Source organism: Nyctereutes procyonoides, unplaced genomic scaffold (assembly GCF_905146905.1).
Source record: "Nyctereutes procyonoides isolate TBG_1078 unplaced genomic scaffold, NYPRO_anot_genome, whole genome shotgun sequence".
NCBI lineage: Eukaryota > Metazoa > Chordata > Mammalia > Carnivora > Canidae > Nyctereutes > Nyctereutes procyonoides.
In genome coordinates, this window is record NW_026575047.1 from 49706342 (window position 1) to 49720555 (window position 14214).

Below are 14214 nucleotides of genomic sequence, written 5' to 3' on the forward strand. Positions count from 1 at the left end.
ACAATTAGAGCATAAAAAGTCTAATATAGACTCAGCAAAGAATCTGGGATTCTACTAAAATCCATTTATTACAAAAAATTCTGGAACCACTTTACCATAAGTGGACATCATTTAGTGCTCAATTATAATGAAATTCCAATGGAAGTATATATTAAATGCAGAGCATCTACATTAATATCAAGAGAATTTGGTAAGATTGATGTTATTGCAATGAATACCAGATGAATAGTAAGTACCTCACTTAAACCTTCCAGGTTCTTGGGCTCAGGCACTGCTCCTTGCTCCCATCATCTGCATTTCACTGGATTTTTATAGAGGTGGGAATTAGGCACAAAGTCTATTTTTATTTACTTGTAGTCTAGCTTTGAGCTAGAAAGTTCTAATACTGATGAATCAAGATCCATTGCATAATGATATTAAAAGCACAGACATTCCTCCACCACCAAGAAAAGCAATTCATTTTTCAAAGGGCTATAGATCTACGTAACGGGAAAATTTGTAAAAGGAGGTAATTTCAAGCTAAGCACTAGGAAGACATTTTAATAGCTCCAACATGGATTGAACTTAGTGGAGCAAAGAAATCTCTGTTGAAGAATTAAGACCTGCCCTGTTGAAACTCGAGGCTGTTAATGACTGAGGAGCGGGCAATGCAGGGTAAAGGTTTCTGTTAACATCCTATTTCAACACAGATTACTTGGGCTGGGAATGAACCTCTCTTGGGGTCCTTTTTTATGCCAATCAAGAGAATAAAGCTCTTCGTATGTGGGTATAGATGCAAATATGAGGTCAAATTCCCATTATAAAATTTGGGGTCCTAAAAATTAGGTGGAAGCCATAGATTTCATGCCATTTGCCATGCTTTATTCCTGGGCAAAGAGGCAAGGGTGCCTCACCCTGAGTTCTGGGGGGGAAGGGCATGGACCACTTGCCTTACTATCAAATGATCCTGATTCAGGCCCCAGCTCAACCACTTACTGACTGCAAAAATTCTCAGACCTTCAACTTCATCTTTGGCAAAATAGCAATAACCACCTTATCAGGTTGCTGTGTGGCTCAATGAGATGCAGCATAGGAAAAGTTCCTAGGACAAGAATCGGACAAGAATCTTCCAGCCAAGCTGCCTGAGCCTTGCTACTTTTCTGAGGTGGGCTACAGGTCCCTGCTCTATCATGGCCCCAACAGAGACACAGAAATTGTTCCAGACCCAACCATCACCAGGAGCTAGAATCCTTCCCTCTAATCAAATAGAGTCAGATTCATCCCATGTCATTGGTATGTGGACACTTCTAGTTCCCACTAGGGTTCTGACCCAGCCTGTTCCTAGCTGGCCAGCCCTCCACCGTGGGCTTTTACCACATGGACAGGGAGTCCGGAACCAAGTCCTCCACTGGACTAGGATGGGCAAGTGGCAAAATCTTAGGAAACCCTAAAGAAAGTCTATGCATGATGTAATGCACCTATCTACCCTCTAGGAGAAAAAAAAAAAGTGGGTAGATTTATTTAGTCCGCTGCAAGCTGACAGGTGAAAGCCAGCTGTAGTTGTCATCCAGAAGGTGGTGGTTTCATTTGTATAGTGCCTCCATTTTTAAATAGGGGAAGTTCACATCTAAAGGGGCGCCTGGCAGGGGTGGGGGCTGTGAGTCATCTGCCTTCAGCTCAGGTAATGATCCCAGGGTCCTAGAATCAAGCCCCAAATCAGGCTTCCTGCTCAGCAAGGGGTCTGCTTCTCTCTCTCTCTGTCCCTCCCCTCTGCTCATGCATTCTCTCTCTCTCTCTCTCTCTCTCTCCCTCTCTCTCTCTCTCTCTCTCTCTCATATAAATAAATAAAGTCCTACAAAAAACGTTCTGGTTTCTACATATCACAGTCGGCTGGAGCTCAGTTGAGGCTGCTGCCTTTAAATGGGTCCCACCACCCATGACTTCCTCTGCCACCTCCAGAATATCCATGAGGCCTCAGAGGTTGGCCCAATAATCCCACTGTGCATCAGTTTGGTTCCTGCCATTATTAATATAAGCTTGGTTACTTGGCAAATATTAATCCCTACATAATCCCCCTGGCACAATGAAGCAAAATGAAGCCACATGCACAGAAATGTGACAAGGGAAAACCAACAGTGCTAAAAAATGAAATATGTGTTAAGTCCCCAAAGAAGTTCATTACCTGAAGGACACATTATCCCCTTCTCTTCCCATGAGTCAGCACAGTCAGTAGTCATTCCTAATTGGTTTAAAGCTTAGTATGAAATATTAGGATGCCACGGTATGCGATGACACAGCTGTATTCCTGAGGGGACAGCTGAGACTAATCTGTGTGCAGCAGAGACAGGTGGAGACAAAGGGAGCAGGTGGAAATGGGTTGTAAATATACTATAACTTAAAAAATAATGGGGTGTGTTTTCCCTACAGGTTTCTGGTGCTTCATCACTAATTAAATATTGAAACTACAAAAGGAGAAATAAAGTTTTGTGGCTTTTTGGATTTGGGGCATAAATGTAAATATTTTCCACCATTACATTAACTGCAATTTCATTTGAAAAACACACGTCTGATCTGGGAGCATTGAGTTGTAGGCATGAGAGCTGAGAAGAGGATAGATTTAAGGAAAATGTTAACAGCTAATGGTGTTATCCACTTTTTTTCCTTAGGCCAGAAAGGGGTCTGGGATTGTGTGTTCCAGGGCAGTATTTTCCAATTTTATGAATTCATGAGTCTTTTAAACAAAATAGTAGATTCCCTGTGATAAGGTTTGAAGTTAAAATCACATCCCACAGAGCAGACAGGTTGTTGCCAAATGCAGAGAATCAATAGGCAAATCACTTGGAATCCTTGGGTGATTCACACCAGAGAGCAGTAATTGAATCATTTATGGTCTCCATCCTCCAAGCTTGCAATGGTGAGGCACTTGGAACTTGGAGGCATGATTCTAGATCTTGGCTTTAGTGTAGGATAAGCCACGATTCCATGAAGAGAAGCAAGATGCTCTGGAACTGCAAGAGTCACAGTCACTTAGAGCTGGTTGGCCAACTTTCCATCATGAGTGGCCAGGCCCAGTTTCTCCACTTACCTCCTCAATGTAGCTCACCAGGTGGTGGCAGACCCTATGGATAACTATTAGGAATTCATTCTTCCGGTTTGTTCACCCAGAAATCTGGCCCTCTACAACTCCCCTCACGATTCTATGGTGTTTCTAGAGTAACACAGGCAAGTGTCTTCCTCCTTTCCCTCCATGTGACACTCAGTGGCTGGACTTGTAATCAAAAGACTCAGTGTCCTGGCCCTGTTCTCCCACTCGCAGCCAAAGAGCACCCACTTCCTCATCTGTAAATGCTTTCCATGACTCTCTCCTGATGACACCCAAGTAGGGTAATCTGTGTTTTCCATCAAACAGGAGACAATGCAAGTCATCGGGCTGACCCTGTGTCTTATAGTCAGGTGTCTTTGAAGGGGAATGCAGAACTTCCGTGTATGATCTGGTGGAAACCACTTGGGAACTTAAAATAAGCCAACTCCTATAAGCAGAGTGGAATGGTGGTTGCCAGGCGTTATTAAGGGAGGTATGAATAAAAAGGTACAAAGATTGAGTATGTCCTAGAGATCTACTGTACCATGTAGAGCCTGTAGTTAGCAATACTATATTTTGTACTTAAAAATGTGCTAGAGTAGATCTTACATTGAGTGTTCTCATCACAGAATATAATAGCAATAATAATAATTAATAAAGAGGGCAGGATACCTGTAGATGTGATGGATATGTCCACGGCACAGATTGTAGCAACAGTTTCACGGATGCCTATTTACCTCCAAAGTCATCAAATTGTATACATTAAATATGCACAGTCTTTTGTATGTCAATTGTGCCTCATAAAGTGGGTTTTTAAAAATTAAGGATGTAATAATTTGCATGAAGAGTTTCTGTTGTAAATAAAGGAGGTAACACATAAAACCCCCGGCATGCATTAGTGCTCGACAAAGTTGCATATTTTCCCTTTGTCGCTTGGTATTATTAGAGATGTGAACTGAGTCCAGCTGTGTGAGTGGTCTGCAAATGAGACCATGAGAGTCACAACAGCCTCTAACACCTGTGGCTGTCACTCATACTCTGTGACCTGCATACCCCCCTCCCAGCTCCACTCCAACCACTGTCTCCCCTCTCCAGACTCAACTCACAAGGAGGGGCCAATAGCAAAGGACAGCATAGGGCAGAGGCATCCAGGATGGATCTAATCCCACCTTCCATCTCTTCGGGGAAGACAGCACAGATCTGATGGTGGAAGATCCTTGTAGGAATAGTGAAGGGGTTGCAAAGGCAGCCATTTGGAGTCTTCAGAGGGAAGTAGCATTTGTGCTACCAAGACTCTCAGACTATTTTCTGCATAGAAAGACCCTTGTCCTTGGAAGCAAAAGATACCAGGGCAGAGCCTCAAGAGAAAAGAATTTGTGTGGTTGGGACTTATGTCCCATTGATGTCCCTTAAAGAAGAAACTAAAAGAGAACCTTAGGATTTCTTTTTGTGCTTTCTAGTCTGGGGCTGGAGAAAAGGCAGGGAGTATGGGCAGCAGCCCCATTCAGGATAAACATGAATACACGAATGAGTGGTGGCCCTTCATGGAACAAAATAAACAGCCTACTCGAGAGGACATCCCTAGAGTGGAGAGGAACAAGGATCTCTGTCATTGCACAGAATTACTGATTAATTGTGCTGATACTAGTCCCACTCAGGACAAGCTATCATCATGACATGCCCAGGTGACAAAAGCTTATTAATAGTGATGACTGTAATTGCCAAGAAGAAAGCTCAGGCCCTTCCATTTGAGTCCCGTTGGGCTGGGAAGTAATAGCGAGTGGGCAACATTACAGGGGTTTATCATAATGGGCGTGCAGTCTATCAGATTTGGATCCCATTTCAAGTGAAGAAGGCCAAATGCAATGATCAAGTGTATAGAAGGACATTAAAAGTCAGGGCACCTGGGTGGCTCAGTGGTTGAGCATCTGCCTTTGGCTCAGGTAGTGATCCCAGGGTCCTGGGATCAAGTCCTGCATGGGGCTCCCTGAGAGGAGCCTGCTTCTCCCTCTGCTTATGTTTCTGTCTTTCTCTCTGTATCTCTCATGAATAAATAAAATATTTTTAAAAATAATAACATCAAAAGTCAAGATTAAAAAGCAAAGATCAGGGGTGCCTGGGTGTTTCAGTTGGTTAAGCATCTGACTTCAGCCCAGGTCATGATCTTGGGGTTCTGAGATCAAGCCCTGAGTCAGGCCCTCACTCAGCAGGGAGTCTGCTTGTCCCTCTCCTTCCCATTCTGCCCCTCTCCCTGCATCTGCTCTCTCTGTCTCTCTCTCAAATAAATAAATAAAATCTTTAATTTAAAAAAAAAATAAAAGATCAGGAGGCAGCCAACAGAAAGTGTGGTGTTATTCCACTTTTCAGAGAGGTAAAGTAATATGTCTAAGGTTACACAGCTATAAATGAAGGAACCAGGACTTGACTTAACACGTGCCTGGCTCCGGAGCTGATGTTCCTTCTTCCATCACCACAGCTTCCCAAAACAGACACGAGTACCAGGAGATGGTGCCCAACTCCAATCATCCCCTGTCTGAGACCAATCCCTTATATAATTAACCCACCCCTAACAATGGGATCCCACTATCTCACCTTCCTTTTAAGTCACCAGCTAGGCATTGTTTAATGTTGGGAAAGAACAACCAAACATGGTAGACAGCACAGTACAGATACATTGATTAAAACATTCCATCTGCATGCCAGACGCACCACCTGCATTAAACAGACAGGGATGGTCCATAGCTCAACGACAGGGCTGGCACCAGGCAAAAAATAATAATAATAAAGTCCCACTCCTTCTAAAACCGTCTCTTAAGTTGTTCATTCATGCTAGTCATTCACCTCATAGTAAGCACATTCTCCCATAATATATATTATGAACATACAGATTATTAAGAACAGAGCTCATCCTTCCCACATCTCTCCGTTGATCCTTCCTGGGTCAGATGGCATGTGCCTGCAGAGTACATGATTCCAACAACACAGGGATGTGGGCACTGGTGTCCCTCTTTGTAGAACATGCCCACTGAATATCAGAGAGGGTGATCCACTTGTCCACGACCCTTAGCACTGTGTGGCAAAGGCAGATTTCAGCCTCAGTAGGAACCTCTCACCCAGATCCTCCTCACTCCACCACACCATCCTCCCACTCTTTCCCTCCCTCCACCACATTCTTTCCCCATGCTTTTCTATTCTTCTATCATCTTCGTTCATTAGAGATACTTCATAATCCATAACTCCTCCAGGAAAATGCCAGGTTGTATAAAAATATAGTTCTAGGGCATGTGGGTGGCTCAGAGGTTGAGTGTCTGCCTTTGGCTCAGGTCATGATCCTGGGGTCCTGGGATCCAGTCCCATACCAGGCTCCCCACAGGGAGCCTGCTTCTCCCTCTACCTATTTCTCTGCCTCTCTCTCTCTGTGTGTCTCTCATGAATAGATAAATAAAATCTTTTTTAAAAAATCTATTTCTAAAATCCTAACAGGAATACAAATTCAAACTATTCCCATATGAGTCAAAATTTTCCATATGAGTTAAAAATCACGTCATTACCTAATGCTGATTTTAAGTTTCCAGGAACTGGTGCAACCAAACAGCCATTGAGGCCATAAGTAAATCTTTTCAAACCCTCCTCAGTCCCTGGCCCAGGGTAACTATTCCATTCCATGGTCTGATGGCTCTGAGGTGGGAATGTTGCTCTAAATATTCAAAATGAATTCAGTAAACGAGTACCCCCATTATTTCTACTTAATCCAATGTTCCATGTGGTCAGGCTAGAAAAGGCAGAGTCCTCTTTATGGGTCTCCTTGTATCTTTCAAAGTTTGCTAACTTATCAAATGTTCCATTAGTTACTTCACCAAGTTAAACTTTTAGTATGTCCTAAGACTTAACAGGTCCTACAAATGATACTTTGACTCCTAACATTCTTTAATTACCTGCAGATTAATGTCTACTGAAATGAACATTTCTTATCTAGTTTTTAGGTAATACATATTTTTCCATGCTTCTATTACTTAATATTTTGGAATATAAAAGCATATGTATAACATACAAACACACACATATATACATGTGTGTGTTTTATAAAGTGTAATAAACAAATACCTGCAAACCTATCTTCATGTTAAAGGGAGAAAAAAAAAAAAACCTCACCAAAAATACCATTACTATACAAAGCAGGAAACACTATCCACTGGAAAAAGGGCAGTATCTTCAATAAATGGTGCTGGGAAAATTGGACAGCCACATGCAGAAGAATGAAACGAGACCATTCTCTTACACCATACACAAAGATAAACTCAAAATGGATGAAAGATCTAAATGTGAGACAAGATTCCATCAAAATCCTAGAGGAGAACACAGGCAACACCCTTTTTGAACTTGGCCACAGCAACTTCTTGCAAGATACATCTATGAAGGCAAAAGAAACAAAAGCAAAAATGAACTATTGATAAAAAGCTGCACAGCAAATGAAATAGTCAAGATAAAAAGCTGCACAGCAAATGAAATAGTCAACAAAACTAAAAGACAACCTACAGAATGGGAGAAGATATTTGCAAATGACATATCAGATAAAGGGCTAGTATCCAAGATCTATAAAAACTGAGCACTGGGTGTTATTCTGTATGTTGGCAAATTGAACACCAATAAAAAAATAAATTTATTATAAAAAAGAAAAAAGAACTGATCAAACTCAACAGCAAAGAAACAAACAATCCAATCATGAAATGGGTAAAAGACATGAACAGAAATCTCACAGAGGAAGACATAGACATGGCCAACGTGCACATGAGAAAATGCTCTCCATCACTTGCCATCAGGGAAATACAAATCAAAACCACAATGAGATACCACCTCACACCAGTGAGAATGGGAAAAATTAACAAGGCAGGAAACAACAAATGTTGGAGAGGATGCGGAGAAAAGGGAACCCTCTTACACTGTTGGTGGGAATGTGAACTGGTGCAGCCACTCTGGAAAACTGTGTGGAGGTTCCTCAAAGAATTAAAAATAGACCTGCCCTACGACCCAGCAATTGCACTGTTAGGGATTTACCCCAAAGATTCAGATGCAATGAAACGCCGGGACACCTGCACCCCGATGTTTCTAGCAGCCATGTCCACAATAGCCAAACTGTGGAAGGAGCCTCGGTGCCCATCGAAAGATGAATGGATAAAGAAGATGTGGTCTATGTATACAATTGAATATTACTCAGCCATTAGAAATAATGAATACCCACCATTTGCTTCAACGTGGATAGAACTGGAGGGTATTATGCTGAGTGAAGTAAGTCAATCGGAGAAGGACAAACATTATATGGTCTCATTCATTCATATTCAGGGAATATAAGAAATAGTGAAAGGGGAAAGGAGAGAAAATGAGTGGCAAATATCAGAGGGTGACAAAACATGAGAGACTCTTAACTCTGGAAAACAAACAAGGGGTAGTGGAAGGGGAGGTAGGAGGGGGAACAGAGTGACTGGGTGATGGGCACTGAGGGGGACATTTGATGGGATGAGCACTGGATGTTATACTATATGTTGGCAAATTGAACTCCAATAAAAAAATATACAAAAAAAATACCGTTACTACTCCTGCACTAGGGATAGTAACAACCCCAGAGGTAACCACCAGTGCTTTTAATTCTGTGTTTATGATTCTCTTGCTTTTGTTATTTAACAAAACATTATTGAGGTTTTCTTGCTTTTGAGCTTTATAGAAATATAACCAAAATATATATTTGTATATTTGTAACTTGCTTTCTTACTTAATACTATGTTTATAAGCTTCACTGATGTGGATTCATTAGCTGATGTTTCTTTATTCCATTCATGACTACACTACAGTTCATTGATTCATTCTCCTGCCAATGGGTATATAAGTTGTTTACAACTTTTTGCTACTAAGAATAAGCAGGTTACAATCATTCTTGCACATGTCCTTATTTCTAGGTATAACTTAAGGGTGGAATTTCTAGGCCCTGGTATATATGAAGGTTCAGACTTCATAATAATAGCATTTTCTTTTATGATTCAGTTATAACAGATTTTCCTGAAGCCAGTTTAGTAAAAAGATCATGGTTCTTCATGCTCTCCAAATTTATTTATATTTTAATTTTATTAATTTATATTATGTTTTTAATTTTTCCCATCTAGTTGGTATGAAATGGTGTCTCATAGGGCTTTTTAATTTCCCTGGCTGGTAATGAAATTGCGTATGCTTTCAAGTGATGACACTCTTTGTGTTTCCTCTTCTGTGAAGTGCCTGATACCACCTCTTATAAAAGGCATGTGGAGTTCACTTCTGCTGAGCAAGACCTCTTTTGGAGAATCACCATCTCCCACTCCTGTGGTCTAACTAGCTAGTCAGCCACAGGAACCTGCTCTCTCATCTCTGCCACCCAGGTGCTCCCTCTTATTCAACTGTAACAGGGAAGAGGATTCTGACACCTGCTACAACATAGAAGACATTAGTCTAAGTGAGGAAAGATAGTTACAAAAGGATAAATACCATATGATTCCACTTATAAGAGGTGGCTAGAGTAATCAAATTCATAGAGACAGAGAGTGGAATGGTGGCTGCCAGGCTCGGGGTGGCAGGGGATAGAGAGTTAGGAAGTTAGTGTTTAATGAGTACAGACCCTCCAATGGAGATGATGAAAAATAATTCTGGAGATGAATGGTGATAATGGTTGCAATACAGTGTGAATATACTTAATGCCACAGAACTGTATAGTTAGAAATGGTGAAAATGGTAAATTTTATGTTGCACTTTACTACAATTTTAAGAAAGAACAAATTTGTAGTAAACTTCGTAATAACCCCTTCCCCAAAATGTCCATGTCCTAATTCCTGGAACTTGTGAACATGTTACTTTTGCCAAGGTAAATGAGACTTTGCAGATGTGATCATGGTAAAATGTAGAGACTGTCCTAAGTTATGTTGGCAGACCTCATGTAACCATAAGGGTCCTTACTGAAAGGAGGCAGGAGAACCAAAGTCAGCAGTAGAAGATACAACAAAGATACAAGGTTTTATCGATGCAAAGAAGGGCCCATGAGCCAAGGAATACAGGACTAGTGGCCTCTAGAATCTGAAAAAAGCAAGGAACAGATTCTACCTGAAGCTTTCAGAAGGAACACAGTTCCCCCACACACCTTGATTTTAGACTTATGGCTTCCAAAACTGTAAGAGAATAAATGTGTGTTTTAAGCCACTAGGTTCATGGTAATTTATTACAGCAAATTACTAATACAAAAATTAAATAGTCCCTGCCCTCAAACACTCATCACTTGGTTTTAGTTATCTCTCATTAACAGAAACTAAACTATCAAAGCTCTGATTTTATCAAGAGCCAAGCAGAACTTACAGAAAAAGCTATTGGTATTCAGTTCTGCCATCCCTCTCAATTTCCAGGATTATATCTTGATCAAAGAGATCTGCTTTCCTCCCCTCTTAGATCTTCCCCATCCGTTGCTGACCTAAAACACACAATTATATGTTCAAAGACCACTACAGGATGTGCTGAAAGGACTGGCCTCTACCTCTGGGTGCCACATCCTGGCAAATGGTCTGCACCAGATCATCCAGCCAGCCAGACAACTGGGGTAGAATATGGCAATACTGACATGTAGTGACCCTGGCACCACCTTGTGCAGATATTACCAGCAATCCTATTTTCCAGATGAGAGAAATTGAGGCCCAAGTGTACACAAACAGCAGTTGGCAGAGGTGCCATTTGGATTTAATAAATCAGACTCAAATTCCACCTCCCCATACTCATATTTATCCACAGAGAGTGACTCCAAAGAAAGTACATCTGCCCTACCCAGCTCTTGGCCGTTTATTATGTCTACTTGTCTATAGCTCTACATCCTGACCATCACATACTTGGATACACTAGGGGATGAAGTCCCATGCCAAAATCCTGTTATGTTACCACTTGGAATTCTCCACAGAGAGCCAGAGGTGTACTCAGTCACTGTCTGAGCATCACATGTGAAGATGAGAATGAGGGGGAATAGGGTTATTCAAGAGACTGTCTTGTGGGAAAGATGTGCTTTCATCTCAGCCAACCAGAAGGTCTATGAGGTACCTGAAGAAAGAAGAAAGCAACCATGGAGATGAGACAAAGTCTTTGGGAAGTTGAAGGTGGATGAATTGGCAGCTTTGCATTACTACTTTTGACTTAAGTATTTATTGAGTCAGTTCACTCATCTCCATCTCTACCCTCATTATCCTAACCCAGATTACAGGCACCTTATACAAGACATTGTAAGACAGTAAAAGCCTGTGAATTGTTCTTCTCATATCCTCTCTAACCACCTCTGGCCCTCAAAATCCATTCTCCTTACTGAAAACCATAGTAATCTTCTTAGTCCTTGGAAGATGTCATTCTGTTGTCTTCTGCCTCCCATTGTTCCTGTTGACAAGTCAGGTATAACCTTATTGCGTCTTTGAAGGTAATGTATATTATTTTTCTTTTAGTGTTTGGGTTTTAGCAGTCTAATTATTATATTTATTTATAATACAATATTATGACATTGTATTTTATACTCCTTGATATCACAGAGCTTCAGAAACCTGTAGATTAATACCATCCATCAGTTTTAGAAAATATTCAGCCATTATCTCTTTAAATATTGCTTCTACTCTACTCACTATCATTTCCTTCTGGAATGCCATTTATAGGTTAGATCCATTGACTAAACCCTATGTGTCCACATAATGCTCTTTTCTGTATTTTCTTTTTTTTTTTTAAATTTTTTATTTATTTATGATAGGCACACAGTGAGAGAGAAGCAGAGACACAGGCAGAGGAAGAAGCAGGCTCCATGCACCGGGAGCCCGACGTGGGATTCGATCCCGGATCTCCAGGATCGCGCCCTGGGCCAAAGGCAGGCGCCAAACCGCTGCGCCACCCAGGGATCCCTTTTCTGTATTTTCTATTCTTTTCCTCTCTGTGTGCTGTAGCATGGAGATTTTCCATTGACCTGCCCTCCAGTTCACTAACTCCACTTATTATCACATCTAGATTACTGTTACTGGTATCATTTATTCAGTTCTACAATTAACCCTTTGATTGGATTTTACAGATTCATACCTCTGATATACTCTATTTTTAGTTTCTCTGTGTTCCTCAACATACATACCCAGTTACTTAAAGGTCTTGTAAAATAACTCCTATAGCTGGAGTATCTGTGGGCCTATTTCCTCAAGCTGTTTTTCTCTTGGTTTTCAGTCATTTGGTTCTGAGTTTTGGCATGTCTAGCAACTATTGATTTAATGGCTATTGTTTATAAAGCTTTTAGAGACTCCAGATGATATCATTTTCCTCCAGAGACCATTTGCCTCCTTTCCCTCCTTTAGGCAGACATAGCAACAGCTGATCACCTTAGTCTAATGAGAGACTAGCATGTCTATTTAACCAGGACTATCCAACCAGCCTTTATCAAGGCTGGGTAACAGTCAAGACAAAGTTCAATCTACTTCTTGTTTACCCTCATGGAAGGCACAGCCCTCCAAGATTTTAACCTGAAAGTCTGTGTGTTCACTGGACTCTCTCTCCACAATGAGCTTGAACTTTCATCTCTGTCTCTTGAAACTATGAAGACTGCTGAAAATTAAAACTCTGCCATATTTTTCTCAGAGGACTTCTACCTAGGATTTTGGTCTCACACTCCATGCAGCCTCAGAATTCAACTGAAGGGAGAACCAGCTGCATGCTTGAGGCTTCTCAAGGCTTCCCCAGAAGCTCTGCTAGTTTCTCTATTCCCCAGCAGCAGCCTTCTACTAGTGAAAATTCTGGATTTTTCAGCTTCTTGCCCATCCATACACCTGCAAATGAACCTAATCTAAAAGAGGCTAGAGAAGTTAGCTTACTTTTACGGAGTCCTAGCCATTCTCATCCTCTTTTCCTCAGCAGCTCTCTGCCTCCTTCAAGCCCAGGGTTTGTGTATTTTCTATTTTTTACCTGTTCTCTAGGGAACACAATCTGCCACCAGCTATTCTAGCCCAACAAGAAGTGGTGGCCTTTCAAACTCATAGATTTACAAATCTCGAGTATTCCTCTGCTTCCAACTTCCAAATGTCTCCCACTGCTCCCAGAGTAAAATTCAAATTACTAGCCTACTTTACTCAGCACGGCTGCCTGGTACCTCCCCAGCCTAATCTTGCATCCTCTACACTCCCCATGCCCAATGCACTACAGCCAAGCTGGCTAGATTTCCATCCCTCACTCCAAGCCTTGGCATACATGCTATTCTCTCCTTTGGATATATTGCTTGAAAAGTCTTCTTAAAAGAGTCTGGCTTGACAGTAATATTGCTCAACTACAATCCCTGATTTGAAGGGTGAGGGTGGGGATAAGTAGCAGATCCCTTTATTTCCTACTGCTCCTCAGGCAACCATTAGCCATACAACCTCGGAAAATGTATTACTCTCTCTCTCTGAGCCTCCATACCCACATCTGTAAAATGGGAAAAAACATTCAAAGATTTTTGTGAAGACTACTTAAAAACTGCATTTTTAAATACCTGTCTTTGCATGATTGTGGCCTTCCCTCTTTGTTCCAGTGCAAATCAACCAAGGAGGAATAATTCCATTGGTAAGATTAGGTTTAGTTTCTATGGCAATGTTCCACTTCTCTTTTCTCAGAAGTTTGGCCTCAGCCATCAGGTGTATTTTGAGACATTGTAATGACACATAAACATTCTCATCTTAACAAGAACATGCCCCCACTTAAGGCCAAAAAGATGCTCCCTTTACAAGCTATTATTTCTTGGGGAGATGAGAAAACAAATCCTCAGAAGCAAGTATATCTCATATTTTTAAAATATCCTAATCCTTGACTAACTGCAATATGCCTCTAATTGCTTTTCTCATGTTTTATGTCCACCATGTGGTTCTATTGTTCAAACATCACTTCAAATGAAATTGTGCCAGCAAAAAGACATAGCGTCTTTGGATCCTTTTAGTCCAGCTGTGAACTTTAGATTTAATCCTTTAGGGCACTCTTGTCTGGTAAGGTTTAATTTATATTAAATTTTCTAAAAGGGAAGGCAGAATGGTCAAAGCGAGATAGCAAGACAGACAAGAGTCTTTCATAAATTAATAAGCATCACCAACCGTCTTTCTTGACCCTTTAAACTCTAT